The 20,874-nt window shown below is 40.9% G+C and overlaps 1 protein-coding gene across 2 annotated transcripts in view; it reads left to right on the top strand.

Moving 5' to 3' along the window:
• Window positions 1–9,961: 9,961 nt before the first annotated feature.
• gja5.S (gap junction protein alpha 5 S homeolog) overlaps window positions 9,962–20,874 on the top strand; it is a 29,699-nt gene continuing 18,786 nt past the window's right edge. The window contains exon 1 of one of the 2 annotated variants that reach the window (XM_041583486.1): window positions 9,962–10,393. The gene's annotated coding sequence lies outside the window, so the exon portion shown is untranslated. Of the gene's footprint in view, window positions 10,394–15,655; window positions 15,782–20,874 lie in introns of those variants that run through there. The other variant, XM_041583485.1, reaches the window with a different exon arrangement.

Here is a 20,874-nt window from a genome sequence, read left to right as displayed (position 1 = left end):
GGGGGGGGGCAAGGACGTGCGCACGTGGCAGGGGCCCCAAAGTAGCCTTTGCGGTATGGGGGTAGACCCTAAGACAGCAGCCCCAGCCCCAGTGGGCCCACCCCTCCAGAAGCAGATTCCCCTGTGCACGAACCACCAGCGGGCCCCGAGAGGGTGCAGGCCCTGGTGCAGTCACAACCCCCACACACACCCCACACACATCTGCCACTGGGCTAGGGCATTCTCACCATAATCCTTGTTCAATAACAGGGCTGCTGTCCCATAGCATTTTAAGTTGTAACATACAGTACATAATTTGGCCAAAGTGGATATGAGATATCAGTGATGCAAGGAAAAGATCCAAGGAAAGAAAAGCAAGTGACAGGGACATTAAGTAAGTGCATGTAGTATGGAGACTGACAGGTGCAAATGAGTTAAATCAGGTTAATGCTATGAGACAAAACACCTGTGTCTGCACCTTTGGAATTCTTCCATCTACTGCTGCTTATGTCTGTTGCAAGTGGCTCCCATGCCCAGAGGTCAAAGTGTTTATCACCAGCTCTAATTCTTAGGCTGAATCCAGCATCAATTACATGCCACAAAGGATACAAATGGACAGAATTTCAGGGGCTTCCCTTTGTATGGGGGGCAGATATCAGTTGCAGGGAATGCACAATAAAATACTGTACTTACCTTTGGGTGTTGCAAGATATACTAAACTGGGTTAGTCCCAGGTTTAGTGTCTTTACTGTGTTACTGCCCGGTTCAGATGTGACTTCTTTTACCCCACTTAAAGGAACAGTGCCAAAAAATTAAAGGTAGCCATTCAAGCAGATAACAGATAAGTACTACTATAGTTTATATAAACAAGCTACTGTGTAGCCATGGGGGCAGCCATTCAAGCACAGGATACACAGTAGATAACAGATAAGTACTACTATAGTTTATATAAACAAGCTGCTGTGTAGCCATGGGGGCAGCCATTCAAGCACAGGATACACAGTAGATAACAGATAAGTACTACTATAGTTTATATAAACAAGCTGCTGTGTAGCCATGGGGGCAGCCATTCAAGCACAGGATACTCAGTAGATAACAGATAAGTTCTGAAGAATCCCATCGTATACTACAGTTCCTGTGCCTTTTTTCCTTTTTGAGCTTTCAGTGGCTGCCCCCATGGCTACACAGCAGCTTGTTTATATAAACTATAGTAGAGTTTCTGAAGCAAACTCACCAGTTGTACCAGTGCAGGGCAACAATATATTATATTTTATTATTATTACTTAAAAAAACTTTTGTAACGTTTGTTTAAAGATAGGTATAGATGCGGAAAAACAGTACATATCCTTGTGTTGCAATGATACTGCCATGCCTAAAATACTTTGGTGATTATTCAAAAATGAATGCAGATTTGTGCCTTTATCTTGTCACAGTACTCCCCAGTGACTTCGAATATCCTTATCATTTACAGTAGGGGGTACATTATCCCTTATAATACATGAGTGATATTCAGAATTCCCTGTATAACTCAGCCTGCAACCTTGTGCCTTTATATGGACACAGAACCCCTCAGTGACTTCTAATATCCTTATCATTTACAGTAGGGGGTACATTATCCCTTATAATACATGAGTGATACTCAGAGTTCCCTGTATAACTCAGCCTGCAGCCTTGTGCCTTTATATGGACACAGAACCCCTCAGTGACTTCTAATATCCTTATCATTTACAGTAGGGGGTACATTATCCCTTATAATACATGAGTGATGCTCAGAGTTCCCTGTATAACTCAGCCTTCAGCCTTGTGCCTTTATATGGACACAGAACCCCTCAGTGACTTCTAAACCTTATACAGAAATTTACAATAAGGGGCACATATCTTATCTGATCCCCATTGGAAGCAACAGTTCTGTCCTGCTGTATGGCTGAAGATTTAGCTTTCTTAATAAGATTAGGTAAGAATCAACACTGGTTTCTTTCTAGATGAAAATAAATGAATTGATTTGGTATTTGGGATATATTAGTAAATAGAGTGACTCATTTACATCACTTCGATAAACAGAGATGCTAATGGGATATTACTCTTTGGATTGGGATTGTTTTGCTGCAGATGACAAAGACAAAGGCACTTCATTCCCACAGCATTGTTTGTCCCATGAGATAAAGCCAGGGCTGGCAGAAATGCTTGAACATGGCCTACAGCCAGCTGGCTTCTATTTTTAACAATAAAAATAATAAAGGTGCGGAGCAGCAAGATGTGTGCTACTGAGCTCCAACCCATAGGAACAGCAGTCTCTGTCTGCCTTCATAAAGTAGTATAGGTACAAAAACCATAGACCGTCCTCTAGAGGGCAGCATGTTGGCCATCTTTAAACATTGCTCTCAGCCTGAGGGTCCAATGGATTTTTTGAGGGTCACAATTGGACCAAAGCTTCAATGACAGCAAAACAGATGAACTAGTTACTATGCACAGGAACATCAGATGGATTCTCAGCAATGTGGTGGGACCACTGGGTCTTTGTCAAAAAAGGATTATTTGCCATTGCTTTAAGCAATGTTTTATCTCATGTGCTAAGGTGACAACATTGTGTGAATTAGCTCCATAGTCGCCTATAGCAGCCAACCAAAGCACCAGAATTAATTATTGTATCTGCAGGAGACTATTCTAAGCTTAGTGATGATTGGCTGCACAAGGAAAACCTTAGTTCCTGGATGTTGGCTTTTTTTTATCTGAATTTATGGAAATGCACCTAGGCAAGTCAATCCACAGCCCATTTTTGCTCTGCACAAGCACAACACAGCGGGCTTAGTTCTGCATCTCTGCTGTAAATAGCTCTCGCTGTCCCTTATCATGGGATTCTGGCCAGAACTCCCAGCATGCCGTGCTTGAAACCTCTCATGTTCTACAACACCATGCTGGATGTAAAGTGGGGGCAGATTACACGAAGGAAGGCATTTTATCTCAGTCACTATGAGGCGAGCGAAGATGCGATAAGGACGTGTTAAAAGTCAAGGAGGTGCCATTGACAAGAAGACTAATCCGACTCATGCTGCACACTGGATCATTGGCTCTAATGGCAGCAGGGAACCCGTGACAACTGCTTTAACACCTAAGGTAGGATGAGTTCCAGTTTTCTTTCCTTTCAATGTTCATACATTTTATCCTTCATGTTATGTAACCTACTTTTAGTGGTTTTATTTGGGAAATCAGAGCACCTGAGTCTTTGATTCATGTAGAAGTCCAAGTTGCCCACTCTGCTGTTGAGTTAGAGTTCCTTTCCTTTTATAGGTTGTTTTGTACATAAAATACAGTTAGTTGGGACCCTCCTGTATACTGTCATCCGACCCTCTTGAGCAGAAGATCCCAAACTGTATAGGTGGCCTGCATAGGCAGACCAGTGAAGAAGATAGGGATATGACAACATTTTATTTATATCAAATCTTACTATGACCTCTATGGGGGCCTACATACATTAATATTTCTTAAACTGTGTCCCTGAAGGCCAGTAGCACATGTCAAGGCTACGAATCTTTGGAGGACTGACTTATTCTTATTACACATATATTATGGAAGTATGTGCTGCCCCTATAAAGGTTCTAGATCAGTGATCCCCAACCCGTAGCTCGTGAGCAACATGTTGTTCGCCAACCCCTTGGATGTTGCTCTCAGGGTCCTCAAAGCAGGTGCTTATTTTTGAATTTCAAGCTTGAAAAGCAAGGTTTAATTGCATAAAAACTAAGTATAGTCTTGTTTGACAGACCTATAGCAAGCACTGGAGATATTGATTTTGATTTATTTTCAAATCCTGAAAGGGTTTAGGAGATAGTCAAGGTCACAAGATGGCAGTGATTGACAATAGGCAGAGGAAAAATAGGCAGCCCCAGCAGTGACACATAATCCACTCACCCAGGCTCGAATACATCTCCAAACACCTACATGAGAATAATAGGCATTTACTGGGAGGCTGGGCCAGTAGGGACATAAAACGTCACCAGACGAGATAGAGGAAAGGTCTTCTGCCCATTGGTTCTACAGCTTCACTACTCTTGGCCATTATCTACTTGGACTTTTCTTGGTATAGACTTTTGTTGGACTTTGGAACTGCCTTTTTGTTATCCATAGAAGGATTTGTTACTGCTGTGTTACTGCTGGGCTTACAAAAAAATTGAAAAAATTCCATGGGGTACTCACTAATGCTCTTGCATACTTCTGTTTGGGCGTTGCTTTATAATTTTTTTTATAATATCAGTGACAAACTATCCCCATCATCATCAGAGAGATACAAGCAAATGCTGCCAAAACTTACATCTCCATAGGTTCAGAATAAACCTTAGCCGCTCTTCCCAGTTAAGGGACAAAAGGCAAAGTCTTTTTGTCCCAAATTCCAAGGTCAGATTATTAATAAAAAAAATGAAGCGTGTCAAAAAAATTTGACGCCCATAGACTTAAGTGGGAGTCGGCGACATTTTGCTGGTAGCAAATTTTTGGCCTAGCGAAATGGGTCAAATTCACCCAAGCCTACTCATCACCTATAGGGTTAGTCATGAAAAATTTTAATTTTAGTAGCATAACTGGATTTCCTTCCCAGGAATCCTTCTGCTTAGGAATGAGGAAAGGCTTTCCTCACCCAAAATGCTTTTTATGGGGATCCACTTCCATTGCTTCAATCAACTACCCAGCAGCCTTTATGGAACTATCCTTAGCTGTTTGGATATGGTTAATTTTTTTACTTGTTTTGCCTTAGTCACTTTTTCTTATGGCTTATGTCTCAATTTACAGCTCAATTTACCCAAATTGCAGTTGGGATTTACCCAGCCTCTTCTATAAACCTACTGTTTTCCATGTGTTCTGCTCTTTGTACTAATTCTGACTCTTTGATTATATTTAATCCACTGCCCACTATGACGGAACCAATTACATCTGTAAGTAGATATAATTGTTTTGTCTTTGAAAAATGAATCATGTATTGTCCACCATGTCTGACCCTAATCTCTAATCTTCCACCCGCAATGACTTGACTTTGAAAATCCATGATTTATTGCCCACCATGACGAAGCCTCTATGTGTCCTAGCTTAATATGTTTTGATGTCTCTGTATCTGGCCAACTTGTACTGTGAGAGAATCTCCTTTCTCCTCTCTCTGGTTGTATTGTGGTTATATTTGCTCTTAACATCTCAACATCTGTCAGACCATCTTAAAGGAACGGTGATGCCAAAAAAGTGTTTTATAGGAATAATACAGGGTTCTGTTGCCCTGCACTGGTAAAACTGGTGTGTTTGCTTCAAAAACTCTACTATAGTTTATACAAACAAGCTGCTGTGTAGCCATGGGGGCAGCCATTCAAGCACAGGATACACAGTAGATAACAGATAAGTACTACTATAGTTTATATAAACAAGCTGCTGTGTAGCCATGGGGGCAACCATTCAAGCACAGGATACACAGTAGATAACAGATAAATACTACTATAGTTTATATAAACAAGCTGCTGTGTAGCCATGGGGGCAGCCATTCAAGCACAGGATACACAGTAGATAACAGATAAGTACTACTATAGTTTATATAAACAAGCTGCTGTGTAGCCATGGGGGCAACCATTCAAGCAGAGGATACACAGTAGATAACAGATAAATACTACTATAGTTTATATAAACAAGCTGCTGTGTAGCCATGGGGGCAGCCATTTAAGCACATGATACACAGTAGATCACAGATAAGTTCAGAAGAATCCCATTGTATACTACAGAGCTTATGTTATCTGCTGTGTATCCTGTGCCTTTTCTCCTTTTTCAGCTTTGTTGATTTGTAAGCAAAAAATGTATTTTTAATCAATAAAATCATCAGCAGTTGGAATACAAATTGGTAGCGGTTATTCATCTCTGTCAGCTCACTACATTTCTCTTTCTTCGTGCAGCTTTGTGTCAGGGTCTTGTCTAATGCATCGTTGGTCTGTGTTCCTTTGCTTGGATGATGTATTAAAGGGGTTGTTCACCTTTGAGTTAACTCTTAGTATGATGTAGAGAGTTATATTCCGAGACAATTTGCAATTGGTTTTCATTTTTTATTATTTAAGGTTTTTGAGTTATTTAGCTTTATATTCAGCAGCTCTTCAATTTGCATTATAAACAATCTGGTAGCTAGGGTCCAAGTTACCCTAGCAACCATGCATTGATTTGAATAAGAGACTGGAATATGAATAGGAGAGGACCTTACTAGAAAGATGAGCAATAACAATAAATGTGTAGCCTTACAGAGCATTTACTTCTTAGATGGGGTCAGTGACATCCATTTGAAAGCTGGAAAGAGTTAGAAGAAAAAGGCAAATAATTACAGTATAACACTATACAAAATAAATAATGAACCAATGGAAAAGTTGCTTAGAATTGGACATTTTATTGCATACTAAAAGTTTAATCAAAGGTGAAACACCGCTTTAAGGTGGCCATACATGATTAATATAAGATTAAAGCCAATATCGGTCCTTCAGACTGATTCGGCAGCTTATCTGCGCTTGTTTGGGGGTTCCGATAGTTCACCCCGACCGATATCAGGCCAAAAATCAGGCTGATATCGGGAAGGTTTGTTTTTTCGTGCAATATCGGATCGCATCGGCTAGTTGATGGGGTCCTACAACCTATCGGCACTCATTCTCTACGTTGTAATCTGATCATATGGCCCTAGGGCCAACCATTTGGATTAACCCAATCTCGCCGTGCCGTTAGTGGGCATATCTGGAAAAAAATCAGATCGTTTGCTGACCTCGTGTTCCCTCGTGAGAAACCATTGGCACCCCTACCCTTCCTTAACTGTACATTTCTTTGTTTGTGCATGTTAGTGTACAACAGTGATCCCCAACCAGTAGCTCGTGAGCAACATGTTGCTCTCCAACCCCTTGGCTGTTGCTCCCAGTGGCCTCAAATCAGGAGCTTATTTTTGAATTCCAGGCAAGTTTTGGTTGTATAAAAAACAGATGTACTGCCAAACAGAGCCTCAATATAGGTTGACAATCCACATGGAGCTTCCAAATGGCCAATCACAGCACTTATTTGGCACCCAAGAACATTTTTCATGCTAGTGTTCCTCCCCAACTCCTTTTACTTCTGAATATTACTCACGGCTTCAAAAGGTTGGGGATCCCTGGTGTACAATATCAATCCCCAGTGGGATCCTCCTGACACCTGACTCTCTGTATTTTTTTTCGTCAGGCTTTCAATATTATAACAGGACCTAATATCATAAACCAAAACGTTTCATCAATAAACATTTACAGTAGAATATTTACACTCAGATTCCTTTTCAGAAATCTCCCAGCGGCTGGCATGCTCTTGTTTACAGAAGGGGATCTGCCATAAAAGATCACCTGACATTGGAAAGGGCTTACTGCTAACTGGGACGTCCAGAATATCAAGTCCAGAATTCAAAAGAATGCTTCCCCTGAAGTGTAGGAGTTGTGCTGCTCATAAGTTAGAATGATACATTATAGAAATATCTGCATACTGATTCATGTACCATTTTTTTGTGAATGTCATCAATGTTTAGTTTCTACCCAAAAGTAATTCAACCACAGCTAAAATATTTGCCAATTGAGAAAGTGTTTTAGGGTATGAAGCAAAGACGGAGCTTTGGCAAACTTTATTCTCTTCTTATGTTTTAAAGCTCCTGAGTTAAAAAGCTGTATTTTCTATGTAACAGAACATCCCATATAAAAGCATGCAATGGACTAGTCTGTGAACATATATTACTGTGTACCATTCTTCTGCTTAAAAGGGGTTGTAAACACAAATATAACATTGTCCCACAGCGCCCCTAGGGGCAAATTCACTAAACGACGAAGCGCCTAACGCTAGAGTGAATGCGCCAGCTTAGTGCATTTTCGTTAATTTGCTTTTTGATTCACTAACGGACGCTGGCATAAATTTGCTAGTGTTACTTCGCACCCTTACGCCTGGCCTTGCGCAACGGACGTAACTACGCAAATTCACTAAAGTGCGCATTTTTCTGAACGCTACCTTTTACGCCAGACTTCCTTCGCCACCTCAGACCAGGCGAAGTGCAATAGAGTAGATAGGGCTTGCTTCAAAAAAAGTTAAAAAATTCTCTAAGTCCCAAAAAACGCTGGCGTTTTTTCATTTTTTATGGGTGATAGGCTGAAAAAGATCAAATTTTTTTTGGGGCTACCCTCCTTCCCCCCTACATTTCCTAACTCATGGCACCTTAACTATACAGTGGGCACATGTGTAGGGCAAAATAAAAATTTTATTTGCTGTTTGAAGGTTTTCCAGGCTTGTGTAGTGCTGCTACATATACCTCCATTGTAACTTCAATTTGGCGCCTTATGCAAATTAACCACCGCCAGTGTAACTTTGCTTTGCTTGGTGAATTAACGCTAGCGCAACTTCGCAACCTTACGCTTCCCCTGAGCGCAACTTCGGATTTTAGTGAATCTGCGTAGCGCTGGCGAAAATACGCCTGGCGAAGTAACGAATCTTAGTGAATGTCCCACCTAGTCTTCTACAAACAACAAACTTCACCAATAAGGATTCAACCAGCCCCGGATTTGGGGCCACAAAAGCCCGGGCTAGGGCAGCAAAATTTTAGGGGCCCCATGCCGCCCAGCCGCATCCCTAAGGAGCACTGGGGAATCAAAGCTCCCCAGTGCTTGAAAGTGCGCTCGTTCGTGCATGCGGAGCCGGTGCTAGGACCTTACAGTTGCAGTGGGGCCGGCCCTAGGACCAAACGACGGCGGAAGGGGCGGCGCGCAAGAAGAAGCAGGCACCTGGACCATGCGGCCTTAGGGCCTTGCTTCTCGAAATCCGGCCCTGGATTCAACTGATCCAAAACTTAACTATACATGCAAACAAATTAACCAATGAGAATGCTGATTCCCAGCACCGTGTCAGGCATCTTGCTGTTATCTCACATATAGAGATAATTATGTCATTTTTGTCTTCATTATATGACACTGGAACATCTAATGTTAAATCAACGGACTGAGGGTGACTATGTACTAATATCTAGTGGCCCTGTCACATTTATAGGGGTTGATCTGGGAAACATTGCACCCATTGTTCCTTTCTTTCCTTTGCATCCTTTCATGTCTGGGAGCTAGAAATTCCAAATTGCTTCTGGTTGTATGAAACCTCTGTGAGAAGCCTCTGCTGCTCTCCCATGATCATCACATGCCCTGACATCAGAGCAGTTCCTGCAGGAATCAGACTCCTTGCCTCAATTTCTTCCTTGTTTGCACATTAAAGGAGAACCAACCCCTAAATAATAATATACTGTAAATGATAAGGATATTATTAGCAATTATCTTGTTGCTAGGGTTCACTTTACCAGAGCAACCAGACATTGCTTTAAATGGAAGAGACGGGAAGATAAAAGTTCTATCATTCTAAAATTGTAGCCTCAATAAGTAAGTGAAAGATACTTTAAAAATGGTGTTACAAAAAGAATTCAAAATGAACTGTGAACTGTGAACAGTCAACTGTCCCTTTAAATGAGTTCTTGTGGCACAGTTGACATCACTAAGTACTGATTATAAATGATGACATCACTTAGTACTGATTATAAATGATGACATCACTAAGCACTGCCCCTGCCAGCATAACGGCATTTATAATTATTTGTTCGAAGGAAGAAAAGGAGGAACATTTAGATTACGCTTGCATAAAAAAAGGTCATCCAGTGGTAGACTTCCCCTTTAATTCTGTGTACAGGACTGGTGGTCGGTCAGCATCCAGCACCTTGGACAGTGGTCAGCTCAGTCATTCAGCTGATTCCCAAGAGCCATGCAAATATATACCCCAGCCTCAACTGCCCCACGGACCCCTGCTGCCTCCATGCTCTGGAACCCAAAGGGTTAAGTGTAGAAAGATTCCCGGGGTCCCTTGACCAGAAGCTGAATATGCTCATGTATGCAATAAATAAACACATCTATCAGTTGCTACTGTTCCCCCGGGGAGCCAATCGGTTCTCTCTGGCCGACTATTGTTTTCTTAAAACAATTTGACTTCCTTTGCGATAGGCTGAGATCCCTTCCATTAGCTTCCATTAAGCGGAGAGTAGGGAGAAGCCAGGGGAAGTGCTGAACTGAGGCCAAGGCAGCGCTCTCTGCATAAGATCACATTTATATCCTAAAGCAAGGCAGCCCCTTTCAGAGAGTAGGAGGCAGCTGCTGCTTCATGTCACGGCTCTGCACCTTCATCAGGCCATTAGAACAGAGAGGGACCAGCGCTGCTCATATCTGACTACTGGACCTCCATCCCTGACTCCCTTTGCAGTCACTTGGAATTTGCCAGACCCTCTAACAAACTTCCGCAGCACAGCACAGAGCTTTCTCCTGCACCCTGGGGTCAATGTCACCCAACACTTGCCCGCCTGAACTTTTGGGACACAGACATCTGACACCAGGTAAGTCCTATAGCTCAGGGTTTTGTCTCACTGTCAACCTCTTAATTCATTATACACAGAGCAGGAAGACTTACTGTGTATTGATTGTGTATTCTGATTTTATTAGTAAATCCCTGTTCACATTCTCCCTGGTGGACACAGAACCACAGCTTTCATTCCCTATGGATATCCGAGAATGCTGGGAGTTGCAGTTTAACAGGAGCCGATAGGGTGGGCATTATACAGACTGCAGAGAGTAAGCTTGCTTTAAGACTACAACTCCCAGCATCTTTTACTCAACAGACCAGTTAGTGTATTTCAGTTTGTGCCGTAGATCTGTTTCCCGATGATGATGTTTCCTAACGCTGAAACATAATAACCAGTTGGTTATATAGAAATGTCTTTGTTTCTTAAACCCCAAAATAAAATTTTGCCCAGTAAAGGAAAATGCTATTCTAAGCAACTTCCCAATATACATTCATTAAATATTTGCAACGGTTTTAAAGCTATTTGTTAAATGGAATCGCAATGGAAAGCAGCTTCTATCTGGCTGTTTATATTCTCTTCCCCGGTGGCTCTGACTTTGAAACAATGTAGCAGACCTGGGACCAGGCATGCGAAGCTGATTTCGGTTACATTGTTTCAGGAAACCGAAACAGACGACAGAAAAAAGGGATGTCTGCATGCTGCCGTGAATAACAAATACACATAGAAATAACTTGAAAACCAGTAAAAATCTGTAATGAGTGTATATTGGGATGTTGCTTAGAATGACATTTTCTTTCATTTGGCCAAGTTTTATTTTTGGGTTGACATCGCCTTTAAAAGTGTTTTGCTGTTTTAGTCCCTACCACCTCTGCTGAAAGGCGGTGGCATGTATGCACTATTCTTTCTGTAGGCTCTTAATCACTAATCCACTCCATTTTATCCCTAAACTCTGCTCACGGCACAAGTTGGAAAATTTTTGTTAGAACGGAAGGAGAATCTGAGGCTTGAAAGATAGGGCCGTGTATTGTGCCGAGCACGTGTTGCATTCTTTTGCACGGTGCACACATAGCTGCAGTGCTAATATACACAATGGAATGCACAGGGACAGGTCAAGTAGTTTTGGGGGGGGGATATAATTTTTCTGAGAAACGAGACCTACATCTTCCCTACTATGGTTTCTGCTTCTTTGCCAGAGATCTCGGATCAGCTTTGATGTAAATAAGAGGCAAGCAGTGTTTGCTCTGGGCAATTAATAAACTTTTGGGTCTTAGAAAACAGCACTTAGGTGCAACAAGCTAGGAGTTTCGGTTTCTTTCATTATGGGGGGGAGGTAGATCCCTTCATTTTTATTTTGCTGAACTTTCTCGACAAACACCAAGGGGCACATTTACTTAGCTTGAGTGAAGGATTAGAATAAGAAATTCTTTGAATTTCGAAGGTTTTTTTTTGGCTATTTCGACCATCAAATTGGCTAATTCGACCTTCGACTACGACTTCGAATCGAACGATTCAAACTAAAAATTGGTCGACTATTCGACCATTCGATAGTCGAAGTACTGTCTCTTTAAAAAAAACTTTGACTTTTGACTACCTACTTCGCTACCTAAAACCTACCGAGTACCAATGTTAGCCTATGGGGTCCTTATTTACTTCGATGGTCGAATATCGAGGGTTAATTAACCCTCGATATTCCACACGTGCCCCCAAATCTTTGAGAACTGAATTCAATTGAAATTAGGGAAATTGGAAAGGAATTTGGCACCTTAAATTCATGTGACATTAAGGGGCAGATGTAGTAAGGTTAAAATTGTAAATTTGAACTGTTTTTTTGGTCAAAACTCACAGTTTTGAGTTGAAAACCACCAACTTGAATTCTAATTCGAATATGAGATTTATAACACTTCAACCCTGGAAAGAGCTCTAATTTAATAGTTTGCCACCTAAAACCTGCCGAGTTCATGTAGAAGTCAATGGCAGAGGTCTGTTGAACCATTTGAAGATGTTAATTGCCTTCCTAACATTCAAGTTTTTTTTTTTTTCGGGGGAAAACTTGATTCAAATTCAATTCTAATTTTCGGGTCGTTCCTGTTTGATCGAATTTTAGACGTTTGAGTTTTTTCATATATAACCTCCCTTTCGAGTTGTGAGTACATTAGAGTTTATTAGAGTACAAAAAAAATTTGACCTTTGATAAATAACCCCCTTAAGCTCTAGAGTTACTGAATGTGACAAACTGGATGCATTTTTTGTTTTTTTTTGTCAAATTAAATAAATATGCCAACTACAAAAACTAGGGAATCCCTAACTAATATAATGATGATGTCAAGCTTGTGGCCAGTCTAGTGGCTTCAGGGGGGCTAAGGGTAGAGCAGGCCAAGTAACGTCCCCTGACTCCATGGGGTGTTGGGGAGCTCAAAAATATACTTTGCTGGTTTGTCCTGGGTTGAAACACGAAGTCTGCCTGCAAGACCTTCAGTCATGAACAGAGAAAAAGACCTTTCAAAAACTGCCCCATATATGGGGGAAATGGGAAAAAAGTAGAGAACCTTAGGGAAATGCAAAGAATTGAACCAATATTCCCATTTCAGTGGTTTATAAAGAGATTTAGGAGTCAGACTCGGTGCTGAAATACAATTCCAACTGTCCAATCGATGGCACGGCTAATTACCAGTAAATCAATATACACCAACTCATTCCTTGCCTTTCAAATTTGTTGGAAATTTACATTTTTGTAACTGCAGATTGGAGAAATCTTACCTGTTTCCATCTTGAAACTTTCAATTATTTACACCAGCCTCCCGGTACAAAATTCTGTGCGAGTCCCTAATCAACGGGGTTAATATTTCCCAATGTGTTTGTGCTGTTGGGCTACGTACTTGCTCTTGTATCATATTTATTTCTTTATACACCAGTGAAAAAAATTCATGTCATCTGAAATTTCCTGTTTTTGTTTTTTTTGTACTGGGATCAGATTCTCAAAGGTCAGAAAAAAAATAATCTCTTTTCACATTATCATTTATCAGTGAAAAATTCAAAGTGTCACAAAATTTCCCCAGATTTATCATTGCCTTGACAATAGTGAAAAATGCCAATTAAAATTCTTTCTCAGGATGCCCCTACGGAAAAGTCCTGCCATTTAGTACAGGTATGGGATCTATTATCTGGAAACCCATTTTCCGGCAAGTCCCAAATTATAAAAAGACCGTCTCCCATAGACACCATTTTAATCAAATAATTTACATTTTTAAAAATGATTTCTCTTTTTCTCTGTAATAATAAAACAGTAGTTTGTACTTGATCCAACCTAAGATATATGTAATATATATATATATATATATATTACAGGCAAAACCGCCCTATTGGGTTGAATTAATGTTTGAATGATTTTATTTCAGTAGATTTCAGTTGTGGAGATCCAAATGACAGAAAGATCCATTATCTGGAAAACAGCAGTTCCCGAGCATTCTAGATAACAGGTCCCATACTTGTATATTTTTTTTTTTTTTTTTTTAATTTACATTGTTTCCCTTGGAAAAAAAAATACACAAAGAAAAGAATGATAAAGAAATGAAACATTTACAAGAATTTAATTTTGTGCAAACAAAGGAATTTTTTCCCTAGCCTTTGACAAATCTGTTTTGGGGTAGGAGGTGACAGGTAGTAGCACCCAGTCATTGGGCCCTTATTCCCAATAGAGACAGCTGCGGGGGATTTATCAGTCAGAATAAGCGGGGCCGGGGCTCCTGCAGATGATTCCGTTCTTCTGTTGCTCTATATATCTCCTCTGCTATTAACAGTAGCCCTGTGCCCCGCGATGTCAGACATGGTGATGGCCAAATCTGTGCCGTTTTGCTTTGCCAACAAATTAGTGAATTTACAGAAAAATCTCATTGATTTTCAAAACAGAATTCCAGGTTTATAAATACAGTACATGGATGGAGGCACTGGTATAGACACAATTTGGGGAGCAGCGTTCCACCCATGGGCCACAAGTTTAGTAGACTGGAAGCCTCCTGGGCAAGCAGGAGATTATTACAATTGTTTGAATCTCCCACCTGCATTGCCCTTATTTCGGGCCCTGTTTTCTTTTTCTTGCGGCTCAAGCACAGGAGGATTGGGTTACAGGCTGGGTGACAGGGGATACGGCAGTTCCAAGCTGCCAGTAGTTCCCTAACATCCCTGTATGCAAAACTGGTGCCTTGGCATTAGCCACACACTGCCATGAGCATGTAAGGGCACACGCACCTTATTGAATAGCATCGGTGCTCAGGTTTGTGTCTATTGTTCACTTTGGAACCCCCTATTCCTTTTGAGAAAGTGGTCCACTTTACCAAACTCCATAAAGTGCTGCCCCCAGACCTGTGCATAGCTGGGAATTAAAAAAATTATTGTATCTCCAGCGCATCCTCAGTGTTTTTGAACCAATGTGGATGTGGTTGGGATGCATGCCACCCCCCCTAAAAACCTGCCTCCCTAGGCCCGGGCATAGGTGGCCTTTCCACAAATTCAGGCCTGGCCCTGGCAGTGTGATGTCACCGTCTGTCTATGACATAATAAAGAGATAATAGATCTGCCACTGCCATAGTCCCATGGAGGGGCAAGGGAAGCAGCTCCAGCTGCAAGGGTTAGCAGTTATATCTATATCATATCTATATCTATATATGCTATTATATACTGGTAAATTATATGCTGAAGTGACAATGGGATGATTGGTTGCTGATTTTTGGGCTGTGCTGCTAATGTTGGACGGTGCCCTGGTACAAATATGGGACCTGTTTTCCAGAATGCGCAAGACCTGGGGCTTTCCAGATAATAGCTATTTCCATCATTTAGAATAAGTCTACTAGAAAATCATATAAAATCATATAAACATTAAATAAACCCAATAGGTTTGTTTTGCTTTCAATAAGGATTAATTATATCTTAGCATTGGTGGAGACTCAGTGATCAGTTGATGGTGCATACTGGGCACCCTTTTGTCCTGATCTGATATAGATTAGGGTGCCGTTTGGAGGGCTGGAATAGCTGATTCGCACTTGACAATGGTTTCAATAGTGATGGAAATGTTATTTCTGAACAAGCAAGAGCTGGATGCAGCATAGTCTCCTCTTGGGAGTTGTTCTCCATCTGTTGCTAAATGCCTATAAGATGTGTAATAAGATAACTCTCAGCAATGGCCCCTCCCACCATAAATAAATCTGTCCAACCAGAGACCTTATCCCACCCACCTGAGTTCCCCAAAATGACACACCTTTCCTTTGTCAGCTCTTATATAAAGGCACAGCCCTGTGAGTGATCCACATTACTTCTCAGCAGTCACAACTGAAGGTTACTGTCCTTGGAGGAACTAGTGGGGGATCCTAATTTCTTATATTCACTTCTCAGGGTGCTAATCCTGTTGGATGTATTGGGACTGTACAGGTAAGAGATGATTTGATGTAATGTCTCTGCTGCAATGCAAAGGAATAAGGGCAGGTGTCTGTACCCAGTTCTGGCCAGGGATAAGAATGGCTGCTACAGTTTGACGCTGGTCACTAGTCCCAGAACCAGGGCAAGTTGTTGGTAAAACTAAATGTGTCGTGTGCCTCCTGTGGTGCCAAAATAACTGTAACATCTCAACACTTACAGCTCAGAGTCAATGGCCAGAGAAGGAAGGGAGGAAACTTATAAAAGATGAGAGAGAGAGAGAGAGAGAGAGAGAGAGAGAGAGAGAGAGAGAGAGAGAGAGAGAGAGATAATATACAGACAGAAAGATTATAGATAGAGAGATAGATATATGGATAGATAGACAAAAAGACAGGCAGATAGATAGATAGATAGATAGTATACAGACAGACAAATTATAGATAGATGATAGATGATAGATAGATAGATAGATAGATAGATAGATAGATAGATAGATAGATGATAGATAGATAGATAGATAGATAGATAGATAGATAGATAGATAGATGATAAATAGATAGATAGATAGATGATAGATATATAGATAGATAGATAGATAGATAGATAGATAGATAGATAGATAGATAGATAGATAGATAGATATACAGACAGACATATTATGGATAGATGATAGATAGATTGATAGATAGATAGATAGATAGATAATATACAGACAGATAGATTATAGATAGAGAGATAGAGAGATATATGGATAGATAGACAAAAGGACAGACAGATAGATAGATAGATAGATAGATAGATAGATAGATAGATAATAGATAGATGATAGATAGATGACCATTTGAAAGTCTGGGGCTCATTTATAAACACTGGGCAAATTTGCACCTAGGCAGTAATGTATGGCATCCAATGAAATGTTTGCTTTCATTGTTCAACCAGCAGCTGCCTGTAAAAAGCCAGTCACTGATTGGTTGCTATGGGTTAACTCCCAGGTGCAAATTTGCCCAGTGTTTGTAAATGAGCCCTCAAGGTCACTTAAAGTGTCACCCAGACAGAAAAAGCTATGTAATAAAAGTCCTTTTCAAATTAAACATGAAATCCAATTTCTATCATTTATTAAAGCATAAATCTCAGCTGTCAATCAAATATTGTCTTCCCCTCCTCTGTGCCTTAGGATAGAGGCGGGGCAGACAATTACTTTCACTTTCCATTCAGCACTTCCTAGATGTCACTACTCTCCCCACATTCCCCCAGTTCTCTTCACCATTTAATTGTTAAACCAGGACATGGTGATAGACATCGGGTCCCCCATTCTGGTGCACAAACAAGACTCTGAGATGATGCAAGACTTGCCTTAATAACAGTGTCCACAAAATGGCTCCTGCCTGCTTGCTTTAATTTAGGGATGCACCGAATCCACTATTTTGGATTCGGCCGAACCCCCGAATCCTTGGTGAAAGATTCGGCCGAACCGAACCCTAATTTGCATATGCAAATTAGGGGTTGGAAGGGGAAAACATTTTTTACTTCCTTGTTTTGTGACAAAAAGTCATGCAATTTCCCTCCCTGCCCCTAATTTGCATATGCAAGACCGTTTCTGGGTCCCACTTCAAATTATGTTGTGTCACCTTTATCTCCCAAATCCAAACGTTTCACTTAAATACATGTTATTGTAACGTAACCTCTGCTCCCCACTGGGGCACATGGGAGGCAGTGCAGTCTGCAGCAGACACATTATATAATGAATTGGGGATTGTCTGGGTTGGAGATGAGGATAAGGAAGCTGCTGGGATTTGTAGCTTAGTCTATACATCAGCTCTGGGACTCAGTGCCCATAATTCATTGGGATGGCGCAACACCCTGGGGTCGGTGGCAGATGCCGGATGATGTACGACATATAAATGTGAGGCTTTGAGAATCTGAAATCTATGGTCCTTATTCGGTAAGCTATGAGGGTGTTTGCATGCGCTACATTTAATGCCAGCCTATGTGTGGCCCAGGCCCATCACTTTATTACCCATGACAAATTCATGCATCTGGTTAATATAAGGCACCCGCTCTCACCAGCGCCTTCTGCATTAAAGCAACAGATCTTTATCCCCTGTGGGAGCGAGGGAAGAGATGCATTCTCATGATGAAGGACTCCCCTGCCCTCCGAGATGGGTGCTGCCTGGCACAGCGCCAACTTCATTCCCATAACAGGAATCAGGGATGGCAATGAGGAAGAGAACTGGGAATGGAGGGGGGTCGAGTCAGACCATTCAGAGGATAGTGGGGATGGCAGGTGGTGACAAGTGGCCAGAGTTGGAATGTGTTGCCTTTAAGAGCTGTCAGACCTCTAGCCCCTGAGGAAGGTAAGAGAAAGTGTCAGAGTCTAAACTGCTTCAGCCAAATCCTTGTTCCCACTTTGCTACAATGTAATCGGCACAAATACAACTTCCTAATTTATTCTCTGTCTACTGCTTCACCACGGCAACAGAGACAGTTGCAGGCAGTTGCGGTTATCAGCACGGATATTCCCAGCAATATCTTTTTTCTTTGCAACTTTCCAATATTTATTTTTATTATGTTTTAATGATATTCAGTTATTTTACTGTATTCCCACCCCCTTTTTAGAGATTTTGCAGTCCTGTCTCCCCTGCTGTTTATATACCATAGAATAAATACTCCTTGTATAGTCCAATGCCACGGTGATGTTCCAGCAATGCTTAGTGAGCCTTTAATCCTCATGCTGCCCAGTGGCATCTTGTGAGGCACATTAAAGGGGTTGTTCACCTTTGAGTTAACTGTTAGTATGATATAGAGAGTGATATTCTGAGACAATTTGCAATAGGTTTTCATTTTTTATTATTTGTGGTTTTTGAGTTATTTAGCTTTTTATTCAGCAGCTCTCCAGTTTGCAATTTCAGCCATCTTGTTGCTAAGCTCCAAATTCCTGGAATATGAATAGGAGAGGCCTCAATAAAAAGATGAGTAATGAAAAAAAGTAGCAATAACAATACATTTAAAGCTTTACAGAGCATCTGTTTATTGATGGGGTCAGTGAAGGCAAAAATGTAAAAAAAACTATAATAAAAGGCATAATGAAGACCGATTGAAAAGTTGCTTAGAATTTCCAATTCTATAACATACTTAAAGTTAAACCACCCCCTTTAATGACTGGCTATCTATGTGTGTGTGTGTGATACAGTTAAGATGCTCATTTTGGACTACAGGTCCCAGCATCCCCAGCAGGACAAAGTCAAAAATAGCTTAAAGGATAAGTAAACCTTTAAAATAAGTGAATGTAAAATTGATGAGAGTGCTATTCTAAGCACTTTTGTCATTTACATTCATTGTTTTTTTTTGTTTTTAATTCCAAGTTATTAAAGGGATACTGTCATGGGAAAAAAAAAATTTTTCAAAATGAATCTGTTAGTAGTGCTGCTCCAGCAGAATTCTGCACTGAAATCAGTTTCTCAAAAGAGCAAACAGATTTTTTGATATTTCATTTTGAAATCTGATATGGGGCTAGACATACTGTCAATTTCCCAGCTGCCCCAAGTCATGTGACTTGTGCTCTGATAAACTTCAATCACTCTTTACTGCTGTACTGCAAGTTGGAGTGATATCACCCCCTCCCTTCCCCCCCCCCCCCCAGCAGCCTAACAACAGAACAATGAGAAGGTAACAAGATAACAGCTCCCTAACACAAGATAACAGCTGCCTGGTAGATCTAGGAACAACACTCAATAGTAAAAACCCATGTCCCACTGAGACACATTCGGTTACATTCAGAAGGAAAAACAGCAGCCTGCCAGAAAGCATTTCTCTCCTAAAGTGCAGGCACAAGTCACATGACCAGGGGCAGCTGGGAAATTGACAAAATGTCTAGCCCCATGTCAGATTTCAAAATTGAATATAAAAAAAAATCTGTTTGCTCTTTTGAGAAATGGATTTCAGTGCAGAAGTCTGCTGGAGCAGCACTATTAACTGATGCGTTTTGAAAAAAACATGTTTTCTGATGACAGGATCCCTTTAAGGGATACATGTACTGTTAATATGAATGAAGTTTGTTACAACAGCACCACCTGCTGGTCAGTTTCCCACCAGTCTGACCACCAAGTAGTCAAGGAAGTTGTCAGGCGAAAGAAAGAGGCTGCTCTGATGTTCTTCTGCTTAGGTAAGGGTTGAGCAGGTGGCACTGTTGTAACACATTTCATTAATATTAACAGTACATGTATCCCTTAATATCTTGCAATTAAAAACAAAATAAATAATGAATGTAAATTACAAAACATCTAAGAATAACATATTCACAAATGTTATGCAGCATTAGCTTTAGCTGACCAGAAAACTATTGTTCTATGATGCTACTGTTTTGTTGTTCTTGTTACTTTATATTTATTCCCTCTCCTCCTCAGTCTCTCATTCAAACTATTACCTAGTTGCTAGGAAAAATTGGACCATAGTAACCAGATAGCTGCTGAAGTTTGAGACTGGAGAGCTGCTGATAAAAAGCTAAATCATTAACACAAAAGCTGAAGAATGAAGGCTAATTGGGGACAGGGGAGTCCAGAACTTCACAGGTCCAGTAGTCAACAGCAACCAATAAGATGTTGCCAGTAATTTCTAACTGCTTATTTGTTGCTATGAGTTACATGACCTGGAGCAAACTCAGTTCTTTTTATTACATTAGCCTCCTTTCATCATAAGGAATATTTTGTCCCAGATTTGTGGATTTATGAGAACACAGAAGCCATAAAGATAAGGATCTAATTGTCTGGCTTGGTTCCCGATACTCAAGTATTGGGCCAAACTTTCAGGTCAGTGATTGGACAACATGGAGACATGTGATGGGCCCTTGACCAGGGACTGCATCCACTCTGCCCATAAAGTGGGTGCAAAGGAAGTGGGGCAATGGTGGGTGACTAGGGGGCAGAGTTATAACCCAGATTCTACCATTTTTTATCCACATCTTGCCTCTCCATCCATCACTGGACCATCTTCCAGAGGGTTGTCACTCTGACCCAACTCCCTTCTAGGAACTGGGCATAACTAGCATAGTGCTGCCGTGTTATACACCAAGGGGATTGTTTATTAAAGTCCAAAAGCCAAAAACTCGAAAC

This window comes from Xenopus laevis, chromosome 2S (genome assembly GCF_017654675.1).
Source record: "Xenopus laevis strain J_2021 chromosome 2S, Xenopus_laevis_v10.1, whole genome shotgun sequence".
In the NCBI taxonomy this organism is placed as follows: domain Eukaryota; kingdom Metazoa; phylum Chordata; class Amphibia; order Anura; family Pipidae; genus Xenopus; species Xenopus laevis.
Note: the sequence above shows the minus strand (reverse complement) of the source record. Positions and strands in the feature narration are given on the sequence as shown.